Raw genomic sequence first — 25,466 nt, 5'->3', positions numbered from 1 at the left:
ATGGTTATGTTGTTTCTTTCCACAATGTCATTCTATTGAGGTGTCTGGGGTGCAGATAACTGTGTCCTAATGTCATTTTTCTCACAATAGCTATTGAATTCATCGGATGTGAATTCACCACCTTGATCTAATCTAAGACACTTGATTTTGATCCTTGTCTCTATCTCAACCATAGATTTAAAGATCTTGAATTTCTCAAAGGCTTCAGATTTCTCCCTTAGAAAAGCAACCCACATCATTCTAGAATAGTCATCAATGATTAACATGAAATATATATCTCATTGAAAGCTTCTTGTATTAGCAAGACCACATAGGTCAATATGAATCAAATCAAGAATATCATTAGATTTATCAAGTATGCTCTTAAAATAAGTTTTGATTTGCTTACCCATTTGACATTCCTTACATACTAGATTATGAGGCTTCACAATCTTAGCTAAATATCTAACTGCCTTAGTTGAACTTATCTTTACAATGCAATCAAAATTTACATGACACAACCTCTTATTCCATAGCCAACTTTCATCAATATGTGCAATCAAACATGTTTTTCACTGGAGTTCAAATGAAAGATGTTACCTTTTGTCTATGTACCGGTTGCAATCTCCAATCCTGATTTGCTAATAATTTTTTACTTTCCATCCTTGAATTGTAATTGAAATCCTATGTCTACCAACTGTCCTACACTCAAAATATTATGCTTCAGACCTTCAACATAATAGACATTTTTAGTGTTATGCTTACCATCCAATGAAATGATTCTTCTTCCTTTGATCATGCATGCTTTGTTATTACCAAATCTGACTTGACCACCATCAAATTCTTGCAAGGTTAGAAAGTTTCTTTTGTCTCCTGTCATATGATGATAACATCCTCTGTCTATTACCCATTCATCTTTGTATTCAACTTTTGCTCCAAGGGCCTTTTCCTTATTTTTGATAACTGGTTCCAAATCATCTTCCTTCATAGCATAAAATACCTTGTCTCTTCCATTGCTGGATCCACTAGTTGAATCTCCTGCTGGTTCTTCCTCTGAGTCATTAGTTACTCCTTCCTCATTAGCATAGTGGAATGATTTGTTTTTGTTTCTCCTGTACTTATGCTTGATCTGATATTCAAGGTTAGGCTTAAAAGATCTTCTTGCTCTTTCTTCCAATTTTGAATTCCTTTTAGGACATCTAGATGCAAAATGACCTATCTTATTACATGTAAAACATTTGAAAGGAGATTTTCCTTCATACTTACTTCCTATCAAACCTTTAGGTATCCTTCTAGCAAATAGGGCTTCAAGTTTCTCAAGCTCTTCATCTTCTTTCCTAATCTCTTCCAATTCCTTTGCATACAAAACTTTCCAATCTTTCTTGTCGGTTGATGATGTAGATGCCTTAAATGTAGTATCCTTCATGCACTATAAAAATAGAAAACTTCTATCCTTTGCAGCTTGTATTTACATTTTTTACTGCAAACAAGATGAATAGATTGATCTCCATGTTACTTGATCTTCCCAACAAGAGAATCTCTATTGACAAAAGAATTAGGCATGGTTCTTTGCTCATTAATTACAGTTACCTTCATCTTATATGTCGGTGACAAAACCCTTAATACTTTTGAAACAATCTCTTCCTTGCTCAAAGATCCACCACAACACTGAATTCCTAATACAATTTCATTTACCCTTTCCATGAATGCAGAAATTCTTTCATCTTCCTCCATCTTCAAGTTTTCATATCTTACCCGGTAATATTCAAGTTTTTCCATTTTAACAGTGGGATCACCTTCATTCAAAGTCTCCAACTTGTCCCATATAGCTTTTGCTGATGATTTATTTGATAATCCCATGATCTGTTGATCTTATAAGGCGCTTAAAAGGGCTTCTCTAGCTCTATAGTCATTTTCAATGTTCTTTTCCAAGTCTATCGGTTCAGGATTGCCAGATGCCGGATCATGAGGAGTGTAACCTTTATGAGTTATTTCCCAAATTTCTTTTCTAATGCATCTTAAATGATTCTCCATCCGAATTTTCCATACTCCATAGTTTGTTCCATCAAGCCTAGGGTTGTCCTACCGGTAAACAGTAGTTGAACTATTAGTTGCCATAGGGTCTTCCTCAAGTGGTTAAGCTTCTGCAAAAAGATGACTAGGCTCTGATACCAATTCTTAGGATAATTGGTGGACAACTAAGAGGGGGGGGGTGAATCAATTGTCAAATGATTATATGAATTAAATTACTTAAAACCTTTTACAGGAATATAAGAAAATAGATATCAGAATAACTGATAAAGCATAAAAACATAATTGAAACCCAGAGAATCAATACCATGCAACCATGACACATAACAACATGATTTGTACGTGGAAAACCTAGTAAAGGGAAAAACCACGGTGGGAAACCCTACCCACAGTCAGATGATACTTCTGCAGAAAGTATATGATTACAACAGGGGCCTACACATGCAGGAAGCCACACTACCTAAAGGGCACTGCTCATCACAATGGAATCTCACTAACTACAAAAGAGGTCAACCACCTCAAAATATTTGGGCAACTATCCATAAAGAAAAACTGCCTATGATAGCATCAAACATGCTAGATTACATTTCTGGTTAAGCTCAATACCAGAGGTCTAAAACCTCTTGCATAAATCCAACTCGATCACCTATGATCGACCAAATCCTCTGCACAAATGATTATTACATTATTCGCTCATTTCCTATGATCTACAATGAGATCTTACAAATATTTATACAAGCCCTGAACCTAAACAATTAGGTCAGCCACCCAAATGATAATTCAATAGATCCATTACATAATCCTAAAATAAAATCATAAAACGTGTCATCCTAAGGGAAAACAAACATCATCCAATCAATAAAACGTCCTAGAAGCACATCAGAAGGATCCACCAACATGTCTCATGAAACCGGTCCATAACCTAGATAGCACCAGACCTAAATTAGATCCACACACGCCAAAGCAATGACACCAATTAGTCGAGGCATGAACACAATCACCATCACCATCAGCATCCTGAATCCCTTCTAGAAGCTACACTAGCACCACTTAGCATTACATCAAAGATCTTTAATAAAGCTCTGTCGGTGAAACCCTTATCGAACCTACAAAGTAGGATTACTAGAACATAAGATAACATCTAATCATCAAGTCAATACCAACTGACTTAAACATACTTTAGAAGCATATGAACCATTCATACAAACTTATTCCATCATTCTGATCATACTAGTGACAATCAACTGATAATCTTCCCAATCCAATCCTTCTACCAGAAGCCGGTAAACAACCATAAAGCTAGTGTTGACATCAATGACAAAACATCAATGCAACACATAATTATTTCCTTCATATTGCCAATAAGTCAAACCTCAGTTGAGGAATCAACCCTGAAAGAAAGTAATTTCAAATAATAAATGTGAATAATGGAAATTTATACCTTGTAGATCTGCAATTTGTTGATGATGGTTGCTTTGCTTCTTGGATGTAATCACAAGTGTTGCATGCAATGGCATGTAACATGATAAAACCCTAACACACGCACATGCTTGCAAATGAATGTTGTAATGTTGCTCCAATAGATGAATGAAGAAGACACATGAAGAAGAAGATTTTTGAAGACTTGAATGCTTGAATGCTTAATTTCACTTATTCTTGTCTATTTTTGCCTTATGCAAATGAGAGGACTAAATCCCTTTTTATACTAGCCTAGGAGAATTAATTCACCTCACCAAAGGCCAACATCGGGGAGATTAAATCCTGAAATGCAAACTGGGTTCAAGGGTCCGGATGTACCTATCGTAGGGCCACCCAAAGAGGGAGGGATAGGGGTGCCATGCCCCTATCCTGCCCTATTTTGGGGCCTAGATAAGGTCCTGAGGTGATATCAAGCTTGAGACGGGAGGAAGTTCAAAATGAAGGTGTAGAAAGGGGTCTCAATCGAGTAGGGAGATGCAGTCGCATAGGTGAAGGCTTAAGATGTGGTCAAAATTTCAAGGGTTTCAATTTTATGATGCTACAACTTGCTCGCTATTTGTTCGTACAACCACAGTCTGTAACTTTGTGACTGTTCCTGTAGCCACAACATGATATAATAGTTATTTTTGTACAAGTTGAAGAATTGGTTTTGTTTTTTTTTTGGGCAAAAGTGGCAAGCCACTAATATATTAATACAATATATAAGGTTACAAGCTGGTTCAAAGAGCATACCAGGAGGAAAGAGCCAACAAGAAAACCTCTAGTTATAGCTCTAATTTTGACACATTTTACAATTCAAATTTGAGATTTGATAAGAAAATCTCAATTACAGTTCCTAATTACAAACTATATTAAGCTTATATATGTGCAAAGTACAAAATGACATATGACCATACAATGATGGGGTAATTTTAATTGGAATTTTTGCCTTTTGGAAGCCAAAAAAAACCCAATGTTGTTGACCAAAGTTTGCGAGCTGGCAGTCAGTGTGGAGGCTAGCTAGGCATGACCGGAGTGCGATGGGTTGTGGATTATGTCCAAAAACCATGTAGCCATTAATACAAATTCCCCACAAAATCCACTTATTGTATCTGATGATGCGAGATCATATACTACACCAATTAATATTAGCAAAAATTAATGTTATCTTTAAAGTCGTGATTTCAAGCAATTCCCTTTTTTGTAAATAGTTGTTTAATCATTTTCAATTGCCTAGAAATAGGATAGACTTATTCCTATATTTTCTTAGTGCATATTGTAGACACCTAAAACTTGCACAACTAATTAAATGAATTTTATTCATTTAATCATCATTTATTCGTCTATTAACTAGACTAAGGTTTAATTAATATCCCTATCAGCCTATTAATCAAATTAAATACTTGATTAAAATCCATTTCTTCTAGTCTAACCTATTAATTAAACTAAGGTTTGATTGAATGCCCTTTAACCATTTAATTGAATAAATCTTATTTATTTAATTAAAACCCCTTTTCCCTTTTAATTGAATTTACATTTGATTAAAAATCCCTTTGCATTTAAATAAATCATTATTTATTTGTGAATAATCCCCCCACTTGCAAACTCTCACAAATGCAAGTTGCATCCTTTTTGGCTAAAATAAATCTTTTTATTTTATCTAAAATGCCTATTTTCCTCCACTTGCATTCTCCTACATTTTTCATTAACATGTTAACATTCTTCTAGAACCTCTCTAACCCCTCATCAATTAGCCTAATTCTTCTAATCATGTCACATCCCTAAATTTGGGGGAGTCACTTCTCCAAATTTGGAAGAAAGTCTTCTAAATGTGTTGAAGACTTTACCTTCTCCAACAAGTTAACTTGTTGAGTCTTCCAAACTTGTAAGGTTATCTAAATTTCAACAAGTTAACCTCCAAAGTCTTCAAAGAGCATTTAATGCCTCTTACAAGACATCATCCTAGCCCATGATGGTTGTCCCTTTGGCCATCCATCAACTTTTCACAAGAGTTTACCTCTTGGACAATAGCATTCTCCCTTGGATAATGGCATTATCCAATGATGTCATCTCTTGAGGTTACCCCTAATGCTTGCTTAGCATCCTCTCAAGCCATCTCAAGGTGACATTTATCAACTTGGGATTGGATTTATTTCCTTCCATGGATTGATAACTTTCAATCCTAGCCCTTGTTGATATTACTCAATCTCAACCATCCATTTCTCTATTTTCTCTATAAATAGAGCCCATTTCTTCAATCCTAATATCCAATCCACTTTATGCATCCTTATTATAGTTGTTTTTGTAGGTTATCAAGGAGCTCTCATTGTGCCTCTCTCAAGCATTTAGGCCATCCCAATTGCATCATGTTTAGATCATATCATGTGTTAGATTAATCATTTAGCTTAATTGCATATCATTTTGATAGCATTTTCATCTTCATCTTAGCTTAATTAGATCATTTAATCCTTTAATTTCGAAACACACCTCCATGTTGCATATCATCTTCATATCAATAATTTTGATCATCTAATCAACTAGGATCTTAGTTGCATCCATTTAGATTCTAGTTCATCCTTCAAATCTTGTTCTTTATATTGTCATCTTAAAGATCAAGTGCTCTTCCAAGTGAGGGCCACCTTGAATCTTGAAGATCCTTGGAGATAGAGGACAATGAGATGATTTTGAGAGGTTTAGATTGACTAACATGCTTTGTTGATTTTGATCTCTAATGCAATGTCTCATTGGTGTGTTTGTCTTGTTTGTGTCTCTTGTGCAGGTGCAAAGATCTGAGCATACATTTTTGGCACCCACCATGGGGCTAGACCCCTAATTTTATCAAAATTGTAACATTTTTGCATAGGTTTGGCCTAGAAAAGTTAGAAGATTCTTTTAGAGCATATGTTGTATGCTTTAGTGCATTATTCCTATGTTCTAGCGCATTTATTGATTGTTTTAGTGTGTTTGTCCAATCTTCTAGTGCATTTGCAGTACAGATTAGCGCATTCAGTGTTTGTTTTAGTGCGTTTGCCTGCCTGTATTTTTTTGGGTCGCTAACAGAATAGCACATTTACACAGTCTTTTAGCACGTTTGACCATTCTTTTAGCACATACGCAGTACGACTTAGTGCATTTGCCTTATGTTTCAGCGCATTTGTTACAGAGGCAAAAAAAATGTAATTCGATTAAAAATTTAAGCTTGTCTAGCCCACCTGGTGATTAAGATTTTCACTAACTCTCTTTTTGCAAGTTTCTAACAAATTCTTGTAGGTTGGAGTTTAAAATAGGATTTTATTTTCTTTCTAGCTTTTTTTCAAAGTTGGATAAAAAAAACTCACATTTCCATTTTGGTAAAAAGAACTTCACACTTAATTTGTTGTTCTTAAAATAAATCACACTTCAATTTTTGGGCTTAAAAAGAACATGACTTGCAAGGGTTAAAAAGAATCACAAAATCAAACCTTCATTTTCTTGCAAGTTAGAAGCAAAAACACAATCGTTCATTTGGGCTTAAAAATAAATCTTTTATTTCTTACAAAGGTAAAATTCACAATCAACATCTTTATTTGCAAGTTAAAAAGAACAATCAACTTGTGCATTTTTGCAAAGTGATAACTTTATCGAAATGATTTTTTATTTTGTTGACCAAGATTTCCAATTCCTAGTCTAGAAAATCATTGCTACGAGGAACTAAAAAGAAAACCATGTTTGATTGGAGCAACATCTCCAATTAGGACTTAGAAAATAATTGATTTGAAGGCTAAAAAGAACTTTATGTGCTTTGACTTGAGTGGTAGGTATATGCTCTCCCCTTAATTGGGTGACCAAAAAGACAAACCCATTCTTTTCATGCTTTATTTACTTTCAAGCATTTAGAACCTTTAGAGGGCCTGACTTCTCGAAGTCTTCAGGGGGATAGTGAGCAGGGTATGACCCAAGTGGGCAACGACTTTATCATCAAGTTTACCAACCCAATATAATCAATTGTGGAGGCTGATGAAAATACCCTCCAACAAAAGTGTGTATTTAATAGCCTTCCCCTAGTATCATTGTGATGCAAAAATCATGTGTTCTAAAGGTTGGGAAGCCTCTTAATTGAGTTTATCATTTGTCGTGTCGAATGAAATCCTTACTACGAACCATAGAAGTAGAAGCTTTGAACCAAGTCAGTTGCCATACATTGACAATATCATAATGGAAGGGTGGGGAAGAATCCACCCCCAAGATTACTCACCATACATCTCCCAAGATAACTACTCAATTGAGGAGCAATTCTCTTTGGGTTAATTTCTGGAAAAAGGCAAAAAAAAGGGTGCCCTCTAGGGGTGACACGACTGTTTGAGTTGAAGAAGTATCAAGTGTGGGCTATGATATTGTCAATGACCCTTGATTAAAGAGTCTACTTGGTGTGTCTTATTTGTACCCAAACCTATGAAAACATCAAGGATTTGAACACATCCTCAAAAGAACATGCACTTAATGTTTAGCATTAGGATGACCATTGTCTTCATCTGTGCTGTGTATTCTTGTCATAAATGCTAAAATATCTTGCAAAAATATCCAATAATCAAGCTAAAAAATTAGTTCAAAATAAAGAGAAATCATAAGTGGAAGATATTCTCAAAACCAACAAAGCACCTTGAAGGTGGCTATCAACTTATCAACTATCTTAGGCAAGAATTTCATCCAATAGAATTAGGGGAGTATTAAACCAAGTGATCAAGAGTTATCATCCAAATATCTCAACAAACAATACCTACCTAGGTATTCAAGTTAGTTAAATCAAGTTTCCATATCGGGAGACTTTATCCATATCATTTGATGTGCTTTGTCATGGGGGCCTATTGAACAAACCCTCTATTCTACTTAGTGAGCTTGATTATCAAAACGAAGTATCCATATCAACCAACCATATCATCTTTTTGATCATTTGTATGACCACTCCATATATTTTGAGAAGAATAAGTCTTCTTCAAAAGACTAAGTCAAAGAAGATAGAACCTAGTCCTAAGGATCTTATCAAGAGGATGAAGTTTCTCTACATCAATTCTCAACTCTTTGTGTCACACCATATCTTCTTGCATCATATGTGATTATACCTTCAAGAAAAATCTAAGGAATTTGACGAAGAGCCTTTGAGAAGTAGGGATTATACTCAAAAGGTAGCATTTAACCAATGCCTCAACAAAGGGGGAAAAATAAATCCCGCCTTCTTTCCAAAAATTTGCATCACCTATAATGAAGCTCGACCTGAGCCACCAACTCCACCAAGAAACGCGATAGAAGAGGAGGAATTCACTATTGTAGAAATATATTGATGCTTGCTGGCACTCGATCTTGAAAAGGAAAAGAATTGGATCCACAATCAGAATCTAGCATGAGTCATAGGTAGTCCAATCCTTTTGATGAATACGCAAATATGGAGGAAGAGAAGATCACTGAGGAACTCGTCCAACAATGCCAACAAAGTGTCACCTTCCAAAAGCTCATGGAAAGGCTTATAGAAGAGGATAAAAAAAAATCCCTCCTCATGCTAAATAGTAAAGGAGTCGGGCTTCTTGAGGACTATGACATGGAAAATTCAAGGAATACCAATGAAAGGATCCTAAGGACAAGGACCAGGACCTACACATATACTACTCAGAATCAAGAGCATTTGAGAGGAGAGGACATGCATGATCAAGATAACACCCGCAACCAAGATGATACCCATAATTATGACAATGTTAGTCAACAAGAGGAGGCCCATCATCGAAGGTCCAATGAAGAAAATGTTCCCTTAGCCCACATCACCCAACAACTCCTAGCACTCCAATGACAAATGCAAGATATGCAACAAGGGTCTATGACAAGATATACTTTGGAGGACATTTATCCTTATCCTTTTGATAGAAAGATAAACATGATAGCCTTCCCACAAAATTTAGATATACCAATTATGACAAATACAATGGTAAGAGTGATCCTTGTGGTTACTTCAAGGAGTTCTGCACTATGAGCTTGGAGTTTGCTCATAACAATACATACATGATGAGGCTTTTCCCAAGAAGTTTGGGAGGAAAAACAATGGAGTGGTTGTCAAAACTCACACCTCCTATCAGATCATTCAATGAGTTGGTGAATAAATTCATTACACAATACTCTTATAATATCCAACAAGAGGTCACCATGCTTGACATATGCAGTACGAAGAAAAAGAATAATGAAACGTTCATGGTGTTCCTACAATGATGGAGGTGCATGGTTTCAAGGTACCCATGTGATGTACCTAAAAAGGAAAAAATGGAAATTTTCATAGACAATGTAAATGATGAAATGAGTTATCAACTCAAACTGCAATGTCTACCTACTTTCCAAAAATTAATCGAGAATGACATCCACATAGAGGAAGCCTCAATCAAGAAAGGGACCTTGAAGTTATTCAAGGAAGGTGTTAGTTCATCTAGAAACAACACCTATAGCAATCAATATAACAACAATAACTCAAACAAGTCCAAGTTTTGCACTAGAAACAAAAATGTTGTTAATGATGGTGTAGTCGATACCGATAATGTAAAGTATAAGCAACCAATGCTGACTTTATCAGGTAACACACCATCCAACAATAATCAAAGAAGTGCCAATCAAGGCACTAACAACTATCAATGTACCAACAACCAAGGGAAGAAAAAAAACAACCAAGGGAACAACAATAACTACCAAGAGAAAAACAACAATCAAGGGAGTAACACCAACACTCCACCTCCCCAATCTCAAAGAACATATACACCATTGGGACAAACCCAAGAATCTGCATTTCAAGAACTATTGGCAAACAAACTCATCACATTTATAGTCATAAGAAACTTTTAACGCCAAGTCAAACCACCATGGTGGAATGACTCGCATTATTGTGATTATCATTGAAACAAGGGGCATAGAACAAATGATTGCATGAGGTTGAAAAACCTAGTTCAAGACATTGTAGACAAGGGAAACATAACAGTTGATGGTCATAAAACCAATGGTGTGTTGGCATTTGCATGAAGTTTGCATTGATGAACTTATATGTTGTCATTGATGTCAATTATAACCGGTAATGATGTTGTAATAATATTGTTTTGCAACCAGTAGGAGAGCTTGTGAAGGAAACTGATATTACTATAGAAGAAGTGAGATTAACAGGTAAACCCTATCTGTTGATGTGCCAAACCCTAACTGATGGAGCTTGGTTATTCGTTTGTATTGGTTTATGATCAAATGGTGAGTGGTAATGATTATGCCACGTATGCATGTTGTATGTGAAGAGTTTCAAATGGTTTTTGGCGCGTAGAGATAATGATTTTATCTTGGGAATGAGTGAGTACATTGCATGTAATGGAAACTGCATGATGAGTTACAGGGATTGATGAAGCGGTGATCAAGGAGCGGTCAAGGTTGTCTTGAATGGTGTGCAATTATTGCTATGTAATCCAACGGTCATACTTGAACTGATTTATTTGTAATCTCTATGAGATCTTAGGTTTGTGATGTGTTACTGACCTATTGTTTTGCTTATAAGGTTGATAAGTTGTTTTGTTGTAGTGTTGGAAATTTTGGTTGAATGTAAGAGTGATTGGTTGTCGAACAAGGAGATGTATCCACAGTATGTGTAAAGGCAGATAGGAGCATGAGAAGGATCTAATCAAGTAAAGTAGTGTTATTCACCAAATCAGCAAACCCCTGTTGTTCTCTAACAATTACAACAATCAAATCCCTTAATCGGGTAAGCTCTAACAAGCTTAGTGTTATCTAAATCCTCTAACTAGGTGATCCATTAGCTTGGATTTCAAATCGTCTAGCGAGGTTACTCCTAATAGGGTACTACCTCTAATAGGGCATTATAGTCAATCCCTTAACCAGGTGGTCCCTAACAGGATCTATTCTTAACAGGACTTATTGTAAAGCTTTAACAGGCTTGGCTCCTAACATGACGAACTTCATAAGAGTTCAAAATACTTTTGGGTATTCATCCCCACCATTGTTTTTCCCATTTGGGTTTCCACATCAAAATCATTGTGTCAAGTGGTGAATGTTTTTGTGGTTATGTTTGCTATGGTTAATTTGCTTAGCTGCTAAATCCACTTAGATATGATATGATGACCAACAACAATCTGAAATGTGATTTTACTTTTGTCAGTAAAGTATTTGGATATTTTGGCTAAAAGGTTTTGAGAGTTTCAGAGTTGTTTTACTGTTATTCTGTTATGACAGTCAATCGGTATACTTGACAGTGATTTGCAATTTGTAGTTCAGTGTTTGAACCAGTCAGTTCTGAGTTTGTCTTGAGAGGTTGTTTTTGTTTGGCAAAAAGTTAATGTTAGTTTTCTATATACTGATTCTTCCCCCCCCCTCTCAGTAGTTGACCGGATCCTTATTGATTCATCATACCATCAATTATTATCAGAGCATTTCAGGTCCTCTAGTGTCTAGTCCTTACAACTTGAGGTAAGATCTTGAAGAACATGATGAAGAAAGAAGGTCTGAAGTTTAATAGGGAAAACTACATAATATGGAGTGATAGAATGAAAATCTATATCAAGAATCTAGGAAGTCAATACTAGGAACATGTTGGTACTCAATATGTTGCACCTAGTGGGTCTATGTCTAATGTTCAAAAGAAAGAGCAACAAGAAAATAATCAAGCATTGGAGGCCATTATCAGTTATTTGTCTAATTCAGAGTATGTTGATGTCCATGGTCTGGAGACTGCTTATGAGGTGTGGAAGAACTTGAGGAAATCTATAGCGGTGATGAGCATGTGAAGATTGCCAAAGAAGAGAGTCTAAGAGGTAAATTTGATGACATGTAGATGGCTAAAGGAGAAAATATACAACAATATGGTCAGAGGATCAAAGAGATAGTTGGTGAGATCAAGAGTATTGGTGGTAAAGTGGAGGATGCCATAGTGGTTAGTAAGTTGTCGAGAACCCTTCTACCAGTCTACGCTATCTGAGTTGCAGCCATTCAGGAGCTAAAGTCTATTGATAAAACTAAGGTAACTATTGACTCCATCATTAGTAAGATTACCGCATTTGAATTAAATGGTTATGATGGTAGTGCTCAGAAATCTAAATCTGCATTTAGAGCTTTAGTTTCTAACCCTCCTATGAGGAAAAGCAGAGATGTTAGTCACAGTTATGAGTCTAGATCTAATAGAGAAGTTGATGATGAAGACATTCTGATTGAGCCTGAAGCATTTTTGGTCAAATGGTTGCCCACAGGTACCGGTAAGTAAAGAGGTAAATTACCTTTAAAATGTTTTGCATGTAACAAGATTGGACACATTGCATCTAACTGTCCTAATGGTGACAATGAGCATAAGCGTGAGAAGTACAAGAAGTACAAAGGAAAAGGAAAAAGGGATTGCCTCATTGCAGTTGATGGTGGTATCACTGATGAGGAATCTAAGGGAGATGCTAATGAAGACATTGTCTTTGTAGCCATTAAAGAGGAGAAATTTGATCAGAAGGCATTAGTTTCTCGCATGGATAGTTCTGATTATTGATAGTGGATCATTGCTTCTAATAGGGCATTATAGTCAATCCCTTAACCGGGTGATCCCTAACATGATCTATTCTTAACAGGACTTATTTCAAAGCTTTAATAGGCTTGGCTCCTAATAGGGCAAACTTCAAAATACTTGTGGGTATTTATCCCTAATGTGGGTTTTCCCATTTAGGTTTCCACGTCAAAATCATTGTTTCAAGTGGTGAATGTTTTTGTGGTTATGTTTGCTATGGTTAATTTGATTAACTTCTAAATCCACTTAGATATGATATGATGACTGACATCAATCTGAAATGTGATTTTAATTTTGTCACTAAAGTATTTGGATGTTTTGGTCAAAAGGTTTTGAGAGTTTCAAAGTTGTTTTACTGTTATTCTGTTATGACAATCAACCAGTATACTTGACAATGATATTGCAATTTGTAGTTCAGTGTTTGAACCAGTCAGTTCTGAGTTTGTCTTGAGAGGTTGTTTTTGTTTGGTGAAAAGTTAATGTAAGTTTTTTGTCTACTGATTCACCCCCCCTCTCAGTATTTGACCAGATCCTTATTGATTCATCATACCATCATGGTGATCATGACACATTAAAAAATCCTCTTCCTAATTATGATAAGGGAAGAGCATCGACATCAAACAACAACAAAGGAGCCTGCATCAACCACATATATGACAACATCATCAATCACATATTGGCATATGACAATCAAGTGAATGACATATAAATCAATAAAAAACAAGAACATGTGCTAGTGAATGTGACAACAAGGGCCCAAAAATATGTCTGGAAGGGGAGGACATCTAAAGAAACAACTATCCCCAAGACTCAATATAGCTTGGTCGATCAACTGTAAAGGACACCTTCCCAAATATTGATATTAGAGTTGCTCAAACTCTCACCAAAAAATAAGGATATCTTAGAGTAAGCTCTTGTAGAAACTATGGTTCCAAATGACCTGGATATCAACTGATTCCAAGCCATAGTGGCACATATGATGGTGGCACATAACTTATCATTTTCAGAGCATGATGATGTCTCTTTGAGTCATTCGCACAACAACCCGCTCAATATCAAAGTCCTAGTTTACAAACATCGAGTGAAAATAGTGCTAATAGATGGAGGAGCTGACCTAAATATATGTACCTTAAAGCTTATTTGTGCATTGGGCTTCTTCGAGAAAGCTATTGATCCCAAAAAGAAGATCACTATCAAATCCTTTGATTTTGAAGAAAGGTTGTCTGAAGGAACAATGGTGTTACCCATTCAGGTAGGACCTGTGAAAAAAGACACAATGTGCCAAGTCTTAGACATAGACTTGACATATAACATACTATTGGGTTGTCCTTGGATACATGAAATGAAAGCGGTACCTTCCATGTATCATCAATGTGTCAAGTTCCCTTACAACGAACAAGAGATTTCAATATCAGAAAACACTAATGCCTTTCAGTATTGCAACACTATGGGGGCAATTCAAAATGTTCTGGTATCGCACAATAGGGAATCCCAAGCCTCCTCATCAAATAATCAAGAAAAAATCAAGTCTTTATCCATAGACTTTGAGAAGATGAAGATAAAGGACCAAGGCATGGGGGAGTATTCTTTTGAACCCCTATGTCTATCAAAGTTTCCTATATCACCAAGATCCCACGGACAACCTTCAACATCAAAGCACCAAGCAACACAACCCATCAAAAATTTTGATGGCAAATTTATCCAAATTGACACACTTGCAGAAGAATTAGAAGACATGGATATCCTCAACTAGCTATATAAGGATGAGGGAGAAATAAGAGTCGCTACTCTAGGAGTTGCCATTCCCACAGAACAATATGGTAATGGATTCATAATCATGTAATGAATGGGGTACAAAGGAAAAAGATCTATTGGCAAGTGTCAAGAGGGCATCACAGAACTGATCCATCCTCATTCACAACCTGCAAAAGATAAATCAGGACTAGGATATGGCCAACATATCCAACCGGTACAAAACGAGATCACCAAAATTCTCGAAAGAAAAGAAATGGAACATATAATGAGGAATCATGGCAAGAGGTGATACACCAAGCAACTAAGAAGACAAACAAAGAAAGAGAGGAGCTTGCTATTCAAAGAGAGGAGGCCTCCTATAAATGGATACACCATGTAATGAGACCTGATCAAGCCGAATCTGAGCCACAACATGACGAGGAACCTTCCATTCAAAGGAAGGAGACTATTTATGAAAAAATCCAAAGAGTACAAGCAAGCACAAAACTTGAATCAGAACAAGCCACAAAACTTGTATCGATTATCAGTGACATCATCTCACCATACAACATTTTTGTTAGATTCATTAGGCAACCTTAGACAATGATTCTGAAATAGATTCTAGTGAGTATGAATGAGACACTTGTTTTGATCTTACTAAGGATATTGAGGTAGATACAATCCATACATATACACCCATACCTTCTGAAGGACAAGGTTCGAGGCCTAGATCATTTGAATTTGGATCACTACATATCTATGAGGCTAGTGAGAATGAGCATCGTCAATATGAAAGAGACAATATTGAAGAGGGTACCATCAAAAACCTTGCTACTGTCATAAACTTTGTTACATCTAATGACAACTATGACAATATATCCATCATGACTCTTACAGCGGTAGACCTTGACGCACCAAACGATTCCCTACCACTTATATATCTCGAACTTATAGAATGGGAACCACTTGAACACATCGAGATACCAACCTTTCAAAATGATGATGCCATTATCCAATACCTTTGCTCAGTTAAACCAAAAACATGCTCCACCAATGAATCCCACAATGAATCTGGCTACAATTAGGAGAGTGCCAAGTTTCTTAGTTGCAAAATGAACAAAATAAAAAATCAATCTAATGGTGAAAACCATTTAATGGCAGTATTGGACCATAAAAAAGTAAGAACAAAGGGTGTATTCAATGGTGAAAACCTCTTTGAGGCACCTAAGGATGAGAAACTTGACACTCTTCCTGAACATTATCAGAAATATCTCCAATTTTAATTGATCCAACTCAATCAATCAATATCCGCACTGAAATAGCAACAAGAACCATACATCTGGCATAATCATTAACTCAACAAGAAAGACCAGACTTTGTCAAATTATTCAAGGAGAAGCAAATCAATTTTGCTTGGTCTTATGCAGACATGCCTGGTGTTGATCCAGATCTCATCATGCATCATTTATCTATAGCTCCTGGAGCTAAACCTGTCAAACAAAAACTGAGAGAGATGAACCCACATGTCGCCATATTGGTTAAAGAAGAGTTCAGAAAGTTACTTGATGTAGGATTTATCCGACCTATCAATTATGCCGAATGGATCTCTAACATTGTGCTAGTATCTAAACCAGATAAAAGCAGTAGTATTTGTACAAACTTCAGAGACCTCAATAAAGCTTGTCCGAAAGATGATTTTCCTATACCAAGCATCAATACAATTGTGGATCTCATGGTAGGGCATGCAATGCTATCACTCATGGACAGTTTTTCAGGCTATAACCAAATCAAGATAGCTCTAGAAGATCAGGATAAAATGATATTCACATGTCCATGGGTACATACTACTGGAACGTCATGGCTTTTGGTTTAAAAAATGTTGGTGCGACCTACCAAAGAGAAATGACAACAATATTCCATGACATGATGCATACTTTTATGGAGGATTATGTAGATGAATTGCTAGCCAAATCATTCACAAGAGCAAGACACCTGGACATCCTTAATAAAATCTTTCAGAGACTAGAACAATTCAATGTCATATTAAACCCTAAAAAGTGTGTTTTTGGGGTCACATCCAAAAAACTCTCAAGCTACATTGTATCAGAAAAAGGCATTGAGGTGGATCCCGCAAAGTTTCAGGCTATCATAGAAATACCACCTCCAAAGAACATTAGCCAATTATGATCTCTTCAAGGCAGTCTAGAATATATCAGAAGGTTCATTGCTCAATTGGTAGACAAATGTCTCCCACTCAATCATCTACTTCATAAAAATGTACCTTTCAGATGGGTAGCCAAGTGTGCAGAATCATTCCATCAGTTGAAGCAATATCTCATGAATCCGCCAATTTTGGTGCCACCAATAGTGGGTAAACCACTCATTCTCTACATATCAGCAACATAAGTGTCACTGGGGGCATTACTAGCATAGGAAGACTAAGTAGGAAAGGAAAGAGCCATCTATTACATTAGCAGGACGCTGAATGGCTACAAACTCAATTGCACTTTCATCAAAAACTATTTTTTTGTTGTGGTGTTTGCTTCCCAAAATTTGCGACACTATATGTCAGCTCATACTATCAAGCTAGTAGAAAAGATTGACCCGCTAAAATGCTTACTCAACAAAGCTGCTCTTACAGGGAGGTTAGCAAAATGGGTCATGATCCTGAGTGAGTTCGACATTCAATACATAGAACAAAGGGCTATCAAATGACAAGCAATAGTAGATCAACTAGCCGAAGCACCCTTACCAGACAAACATCCACTACAGGTGGAATTTCCAGATACATATGTGCTCATTATTACACCAAAGGAATGGACCCTATACTTTGATGGATCCTATAGACAACATGGATTAGGTGCTAGAATCTTGTTCGTTATTCTAGAAGGACACACAATTTTGAGATCCTATAGATTGATGGTCCCATGCACCAACATTATGAAGCTCTAGTGACAGGTATCAAGGTAGTTGTGGAGTGGAAAATCACATAATTGAAAGTCTATGGGGACTCTTAATTAGTTATCAATTTGATCAATGATGACTATTAGACAAAGGACTATAAGATGATGCCTTACAAACACATGGTGGATGATTTTAAGAAATAATTTGTACACATCACATTTGAGTAGATTCTAAGGCTAGACAACAGAGTTGCTGACGCAATGGTCACCATTGCCTTGCTCCTACAAATTCTAGACAGATAGATCACTATGAATTCCTTGTGGAGCAATTATTTTCCCCTGCCTATGACAATATGGAATCCCAAGTCATATGTGCCCTAAACAGTTTTGATTCACCCCTATACAAGAAGATCTATATGATGAATACTAAGAGCAGGGGGGGTGTGAATTAGTATGCCAAAAATCTTTGTACTTAAACACTTTGCTAGACTAACAGTAAACCGGTAAAACAATTTAGTAGACAAACCGATTAGCACATATGCAAACCAAATAGAAAATAATGCATTCACCCATAGAAGCACAAACACCATAACATAAGAGATTTTGATGTGGAAACCCAAATGGGAAAAACCATGGTGAGATGGAACTCATAAGTAACTATCTGCAAAATAGGAACTAGACCGGTTAAGGTCATACAATGTTCTTTACCAGAACAAATCCTATTAGGAATCTCAATCTTTGTTAGGAGATAAGTCCAATTAAAGACTACCTTGCTAGAGGATTTTAGATCCACAAATGTGAACCACCTTGTTAGAGGATTTACAATAGGCTTTTGGGCCTACCCGGTTAAGGGCTTCAGACTTGTTGAAGATGTGAGTAATCAACAAGTGAGTGATCTAGAAAATAGCATAGATTGCTTGGTTAGATCCTTGATAGCTCATTTCTAATGCATGCCAGCATTACTTCAGTCTTCTACACATTCACACTCTCTCTAACTCATCAACCACCTTAAACCCTAGCAACAACCTAAAACCCTAGACATGATGTCCTTTTAAAGGAATTTGATTTCATGTCGGTCCAATAGGATTACAATACAATTTCCTACGTTCAATGCATCTAGACATATTCTGTAACATGACACAAAAGGCATCGTTGAAGTGTCAGCACCGTCAAACAATCGATGGATGGTAACTCATCACAAAATGTCAGTTGGTAACTCATCACAGAGTATTACCGGTTCATACAAAATACCGGTTGCCGGTTTGACAAAAATGAAGACTGGGAAATGAGTGTTCTGTTGCTTTGATCCTTTGTATCGCTTGATATCCTCAAACTACTTGGGGTCAACATACCGCTTCAGATCGGTAAACACTTTCTACAAAACACTAATAGTCTAAGGACTATAATGCTTCATTTCAATTGGAACAAGTACCAGTTGAGCTTTAACTTATTCATAGAAAAGTGATCTCAATGAAAGTGTGTGTCCATCAATGACAATCACAACATAATCATCAAAGATGCCAACAATCTCCCCCTTTAGCATTGATGGAAACACTTAGGAAATTTTGACATCTAAGTGTTTTACAACAAAAATATGCCATAATCAAAATTACTTCCCTTAAGCATATACACTATCCCTTTTGCAGAAAATACAATGTATACTACTTCTTAACAGAAATAACATGAAAGTATACATCAAAACATTCAAAATTTATACTTCTCCCCCTTTGCCAACAATGACAACAAAATATTATAGACCAACCCCTATTGCATTAGTATTAAAAGAATAAGAGTTTATGACAACAAAGAATAAAACTTGTCAAAAATTGATTTGAAGTCCTGCAAAAATTGTTTCATAAATAAGGACCAGGACTCAAGTAGGGAGGTAGCCACTTCTTTCTCTGTCTGCATCTGGGAGACCTGCTCTTCCATGGCGTCAATTGTGCTCATCTCTTGAGTCGCCATTAAGGCATCCAGATTGAGATAACATTTCTGAAGTATCTGCAGGCATGGGAGTAGAACCAGTTGGAGTTCCTACAAATCTTGAATCTGGTTGCTGATTTCCAACTCTATTTTGGCAGACTGGATATGAAACCAGTGAACGGTTTGCCCATAAGCTGTAAAAGTGTCATACGGTAGCTTGAAGGTACTCATATATAGCTACAAGTCAGTTTGTAGCTTTTGCTTCTGTACAGGCACATCATCACAAAAGAGATGGGGTTGGCAAATCTTACTCAGAAGTAGATTCCCCTCATCTAGAGCATTCCTTATGTCTTTTTGTGCTTTTTGCAGATCGGACCAGAGCTCATTTAGCTTCTTCACTAGGGCAATGTTGAGAGCTTTTTGATACTCTTTCTTGGCATTTGCCTCTGCTACCTCTTCTAGGCTCTACACCTGATCATCCACTATGATGCATAGGAGCTTTAATTATGCCAATGATGAATCAGTATCGGGGAGGTTTATGTCAGGTAACAAATCGGTAAGAGTGTCCGCCACAGCTTGGATCACATATTGATCCTTCTTCCTCCTTAACACTTCAAGGTGTTCTTGAGCAACCTTAATGCTCTGTAGTAGCTCCATTTCATTTCCAGACTAGAGGTCAATAGGACTGGTGAGGTCAGACGGTTTGGCTTGACTGTCGGTTGCCTTTGGAGTCTCCATTTGAGTGCTTTTTGCCACTTCTTCTTTCTTTGTAGCTCTTAATTTTTATTCCTCTGTCTTTTTCTTTTCCTCTTCTTTCCTCTACTTCTCTTCTTCTTCGTCCTTTTTCTTCTACTCCTCTTCCTGCTGCTTCTTCTCCTCTTCTTTTTTCTTTTCTTCATCTTTTCACTTCTTTTCTTCTTCATTCTTCTTCTTCTCCTCTTCCTTCTTCCTCTTCTCCTCTTCATCCTTCTTCTTTACCTCTTCTTTCTTTCTCTTCTCTTCTTCATCCTTCTTCTCCTCCTCCTCTTCCTTTTTCCTCTTCTCCTCTTCATCCTTCTTCTTCTTCTTCTCCTCTTCCTTTTTCTTCTTCTCCTCTTCATCCTTCTTCTTCTTCTCCTCTTGATCCTTCTTTTTCTCCTTCTCCGCTTCCTTTCTCTTCTCCTCTTCTTTATCCTCCTCTGCTTTCTTCTTTTCCACTTGCTTCTTTGCTTCCTCCTTTTTGTCCTCTGCTTCCTTTTTCTTTTCAACCTATTTTGCTTGCTTCTTGTGTCCTGATGCTTCTGATGGTGTACCTTGAGCAACATCCTCTACATCCAGAGCATTGACATCAATAGTGTCTATGGGTTTAGTAACCGGGTTTCCTTCATTATCAAACACTTTATCCAGTTTTGTTATTGTCGGTTCTTGCTCAGCCTTCTTGTTGGCTTCAGCCACTTGATGCATCTTAAGAGCTTCTTGAGCAAGAGTATATGTATTCTTGATCACTTCTTGACCCTTTCCTTCCAGTAATAGGAGTCTTCTTCCTCTCATGAAGAAGAGGCCTTTTTATTTATTCATAACTTCAAACAGTTCTGAATTTGATACATCAGGAAAATGTTGAGCAAAAATTTTCTCTCTCATTTCTTGTTCCTTTTCTATGGCAATGCGCCATTTATTGTCTAAGGAATTATACAAAGAATCTGGTGTCTCAGATCTAATTTCTGAAGGCGACTGGTCATTAACACATAAATACTTAATGATTTCTTGTTCAACTGCTTCCTTTTCATCATCATTAAAATCATCAAAACAATCAATCAAATCATTCAACACTTTTCTCCTAATATTTTTTATAGTTCTTTGACAATGTGTCAAAGGTTTGTAGGAAGAAATGTCAATATTTACCGGTGTCGATGATGCCGGTTCATTCTTTGTCTTTTTCTTTGCTTGCCTTGTCTTCTTGGGTTTTTCCTTAGACACAGTTTCTTCTGAGTCCGGTGAGTTATTCATTGTCTTCCTCTTCCTCTCAAAGACTTTGGCAGGTGTCACTTTTGGTTTCTTCTTTGCAGGTGACCGCTTGGTCACTTTGGGACTGACTGCAGTAACCGGTGCCAATGTCGAAGGCACTGCCTTTCCTTTCTTTTTAGGAGGTTCTACAACCAGTGCAACCCTTTCCAGATAGGTGTCAGTTCTCTTTGCCTTGGGATCAAGGGGTGAGCCAATGAGGGTGGAAGCATACCCGTCCAACATATCACACATCACTTCATAGCCCATAGGCTCTACTTCTTCCTGTCTAGGCTCAACAGCCTCCATTATGCATTCATCCACTTTGATGATAAAGCAGATGTCCTCTTCATATTTCTTGACAATGTCACTAGATATCCTCATCCTTAGGCTCATCTTGCTTCTGAACTCATCAAATTACTTGTTTAGAACATCAGGGTAACCGGTTCCAACTGCTTGCAGGCTATCTTTGATATGCTTGGTAACCGGTTGGTCGACAGACCATTGAATATCTCCAACTCCTGGGAAATAACCTTGAAAGTAGAAGAATAACCCTACCAGTAGTTGACCAAACTTGAATCTTAGTGCATTATCCTGTTTGATTGAACTAAGATTCAACATAAGTTGTCTTTGCATACAGGTGCATAGGTCAAACGATGCATCTTCTTTAATCATCCGGTAAGCGGCATTTACCGTTGCAGCAGAGACAAAATTAATTCTGCTAGTAGAGAACGTCCGGTAGCCTATCACCATGCAGGCATACTTGACCAAATCATCCTTGATTGAGTTGATGGTCATGCAATGTGAGTCACTCACTGAACTGGTGAGCTTGGACATTTCAGTCTTGCTGACCTTCCTTAGGGCTAACACTTCCCCTATATTGCAAAAACCGATGATGACCTAAATAGCTTGCAGTGTGATATCATGTGTTCTCTCAAGATACATCTTGTCACCATGAACTCTGCTTAGAATGATCCATAGGTGGTCATCTGTGAAATCCTCTAGGAAGTAAACCGCATTGTGAAGCTTTTTCTTCTCCAAGATGCTATACTCCAGTTTGATCTTTTTATCCTTCCCACAGAACAGACCTAGCTGAGAATGGATCACAAGAGACCGCAGGTCTTCAATTTTGTAGTCTATGTAATCAGAAATCCCTTCTTCTACTATAACACCAGCCGGTACTTGAGACAAGACATTATATTTTGATTTTCTTTGTATGAAATCCATAGAATCGACAATTGCACTAGAACTATCATGAGATGCGGAAGCCATGACAATAAAAAACTCGAGAAGTACCTTTCAGAAATTGGGAATTTAGGGCTTGCAAATTCCACTTCGTCGGTTGTTGAATCACCGCTTTGAGTTCTTCTTTTGACCATTTGATATTTTCTTCTGAATCTTCTTCAGGATTTTGAGATTTCTTTGAATCACAACACAAATCACTTTTTCTTCGCTCTACACTTGAAAAACTTCTTCACTCAAAAAATGATAGTGAGAAATGATTTGAAAATTTCTTTTAAACATATTCCTCACCTACCATAATAAATGCTCCACCATTAGGGCATAAACTCTAATTTGCCTGTTACCGTTTCTGGTCTTCTGCCAAATGATAGGTATCACATACCAGTTAAGGTCTTTTACCGGTGTAAACTAGGGGTTCGTAGTGTTTCACCGTTTGCTCCCCCTAAGCTTTTCTGATGCTTATTTTTTCGGTTCTGATATTTCCACACTAGGTGCAGAAACTGGTTCTTCTTGCAACATTGCTGGTTTCTTCTTCTAGGTTTTGTTCATATCCGCTTGAGCAATGTTGATATCAATCTTTCCTTTTGGAGTGACCAGTATGTCATCCAATATTTCTTTCTTGTTCTGCAAAATCTGGCAATGTGACCCAGTTTGTTGCAATGATAGCAAACCATTCCAGGTGCTCTCCAAGGTCCATTATTCATGTTACTGTTCTTCCTTCTGCATGTTGCAGCAGTGTGACCATGATTATGACAGATCAAACAGTTTTCTCTCCATCCGATTGCCGCTTGATAGTCACCGCTTCTTGACTGATGATTGAAGGCATTAAACCGGTTGTGATTCCAGTTCACAAAAGGTTCTAGACCAACTCCTTGAGTCCTCTAAGGATATCTTCCAATGTTGTTCATAACAGACCTGCATTTAGATGCTTTATGCCCAAACTTGTTGCATGCATAACAGTTACCATTGAATTTATAGGATCTAGGCTTATCATTTAGAAAATAAGGAAAATTATTGTAAGTCTTACTCCTACACACATTCGCAGTATGTCCTTCTTTATGACAGTTAAAGAAAACAGGTTTAAACTTTTGCTTACCTTTATCCTTTGATGTCGGTTGTTTCTTTGATTCTCTAGCATTTGTACCAGAGGTCTCACCTTCCTCATGACCGAAATAACCAAGTCCATCAGTATTCTTGACAGGTTTGGCAGGTTCAAGCTTTTGCTCTAGCTTAACAGTACTCTTGTTGAACTTAGCAAGTATTTCCTTTGACTCAGAGAGTTCTTTGGAAATAGCAGCATTTGTTTCCATCAGGTTTTCATTCTCAGAGATGGCAATGTTTAGTTCTCCTTGCATGTTTTCCTTTTCCACTTTATTTGCATGGATTTGAGCAGTTAGGGCACTGATCTCTTGCTTCAGCTTGGAGTTTTCATGATCTTTGTCTTTGACTAGATCTTCAGCTTTCCTCCGATTCTCAAGCTCTTGACACATTCAAATAGTCAGTCCTTCCAATTATTTTCTCAGATTGGAATTGGATTCATTCAACTTTTCTACTTCTTGGATCAGGGCTTCCATGTCCGCTTCATCAGAAGAACTATTTTTAGATAGCTCCATCAACTTTTCAGCATGTTCTCTCCTTTTTGCTTGAGATGCCTTATATTTGATCATAAGATCATCATAGGCTTGCTCAAACTGAGTGAGCCGATGAGTAAGTTCCCTCAATGTGTATTCCCCCATATCTCTTTCCAAGTGGTTAAACTTATAGAAAGGTTGGCTTTGATACCAATTGATGAATACTAAGAGGGGGGGTGAATTATTATGCGGTAAAATAGTTTAGCAGACAAACCAGTTAGCACATATGCAAACCAAATAGAAAATAATGCATTCACCCACAGAAGCACAAACACCATAACACAAGAGATTTTGACGTGGAAACCCAAATGGGAAAAACCACGGTGAGATGGAACTCATAAGTAACTATCTGCAGAATAGGAACCAGAACGGTTAAGGTCATACAATGTTCTTTACTAGAACAGATCCTGTTAGGAATCTCAATCTTTGTTAGGAGATAAGTCCAATTAAAGACTACCTTGCTAGAGGATTTTAGATCCACAGATGTGAACTACCTTGTTAGAGGATTTACAATAGGCTTTTGGGCCTACCCGGTTAAGGGCTTCAGACTTGTGGAAGATGTGAGTAATCAACAAGTGAGTGATCTAGCAAATAGCACAGATTGCTTGGTTAGATCCTTGACAACTTGTTTCTAATGCATTCCAACATTAGTTCAATTTTCTATACATTCACACTCTCTCTAACTCATCAACCACCTTAAACCCTAACAACAACAACCTAAAACCCTAGACATGATGTCCTTTTAAAGGAATTCGATTTCATGTCGGTCCAATAGGATTACAATACAATTTCCTTGGTTCAATGCATCTAGACATATTCTATAACACGACACAAAAAGCACCGTTGAAGTGTCAGCACCATCAAACAATCGGTGGATGGTAACTCATCACAAAATGCCAGTTGGTAACTCATCACAGAGTATTACCGGTTCATACAAAATACTGGTTGCCGGTTTGACAAAAATGAAGACTGGGAAATGAGTGTTCTATCGCTTTGATCCTTTGTACCACTTGAGATCCTTGAATCGCTTGGGGTCAACATACC

The sequence above is a fragment of the Cryptomeria japonica genome, chromosome 3 (assembly GCF_030272615.1).
Source record: "Cryptomeria japonica chromosome 3, Sugi_1.0, whole genome shotgun sequence".
Taxonomy (NCBI): domain Eukaryota; kingdom Viridiplantae; phylum Streptophyta; class Pinopsida; order Cupressales; family Cupressaceae; genus Cryptomeria; species Cryptomeria japonica.
The sequence above is the reverse complement of the archived record's forward strand: the minus strand, read 5'-3'. Positions refer to the sequence as shown.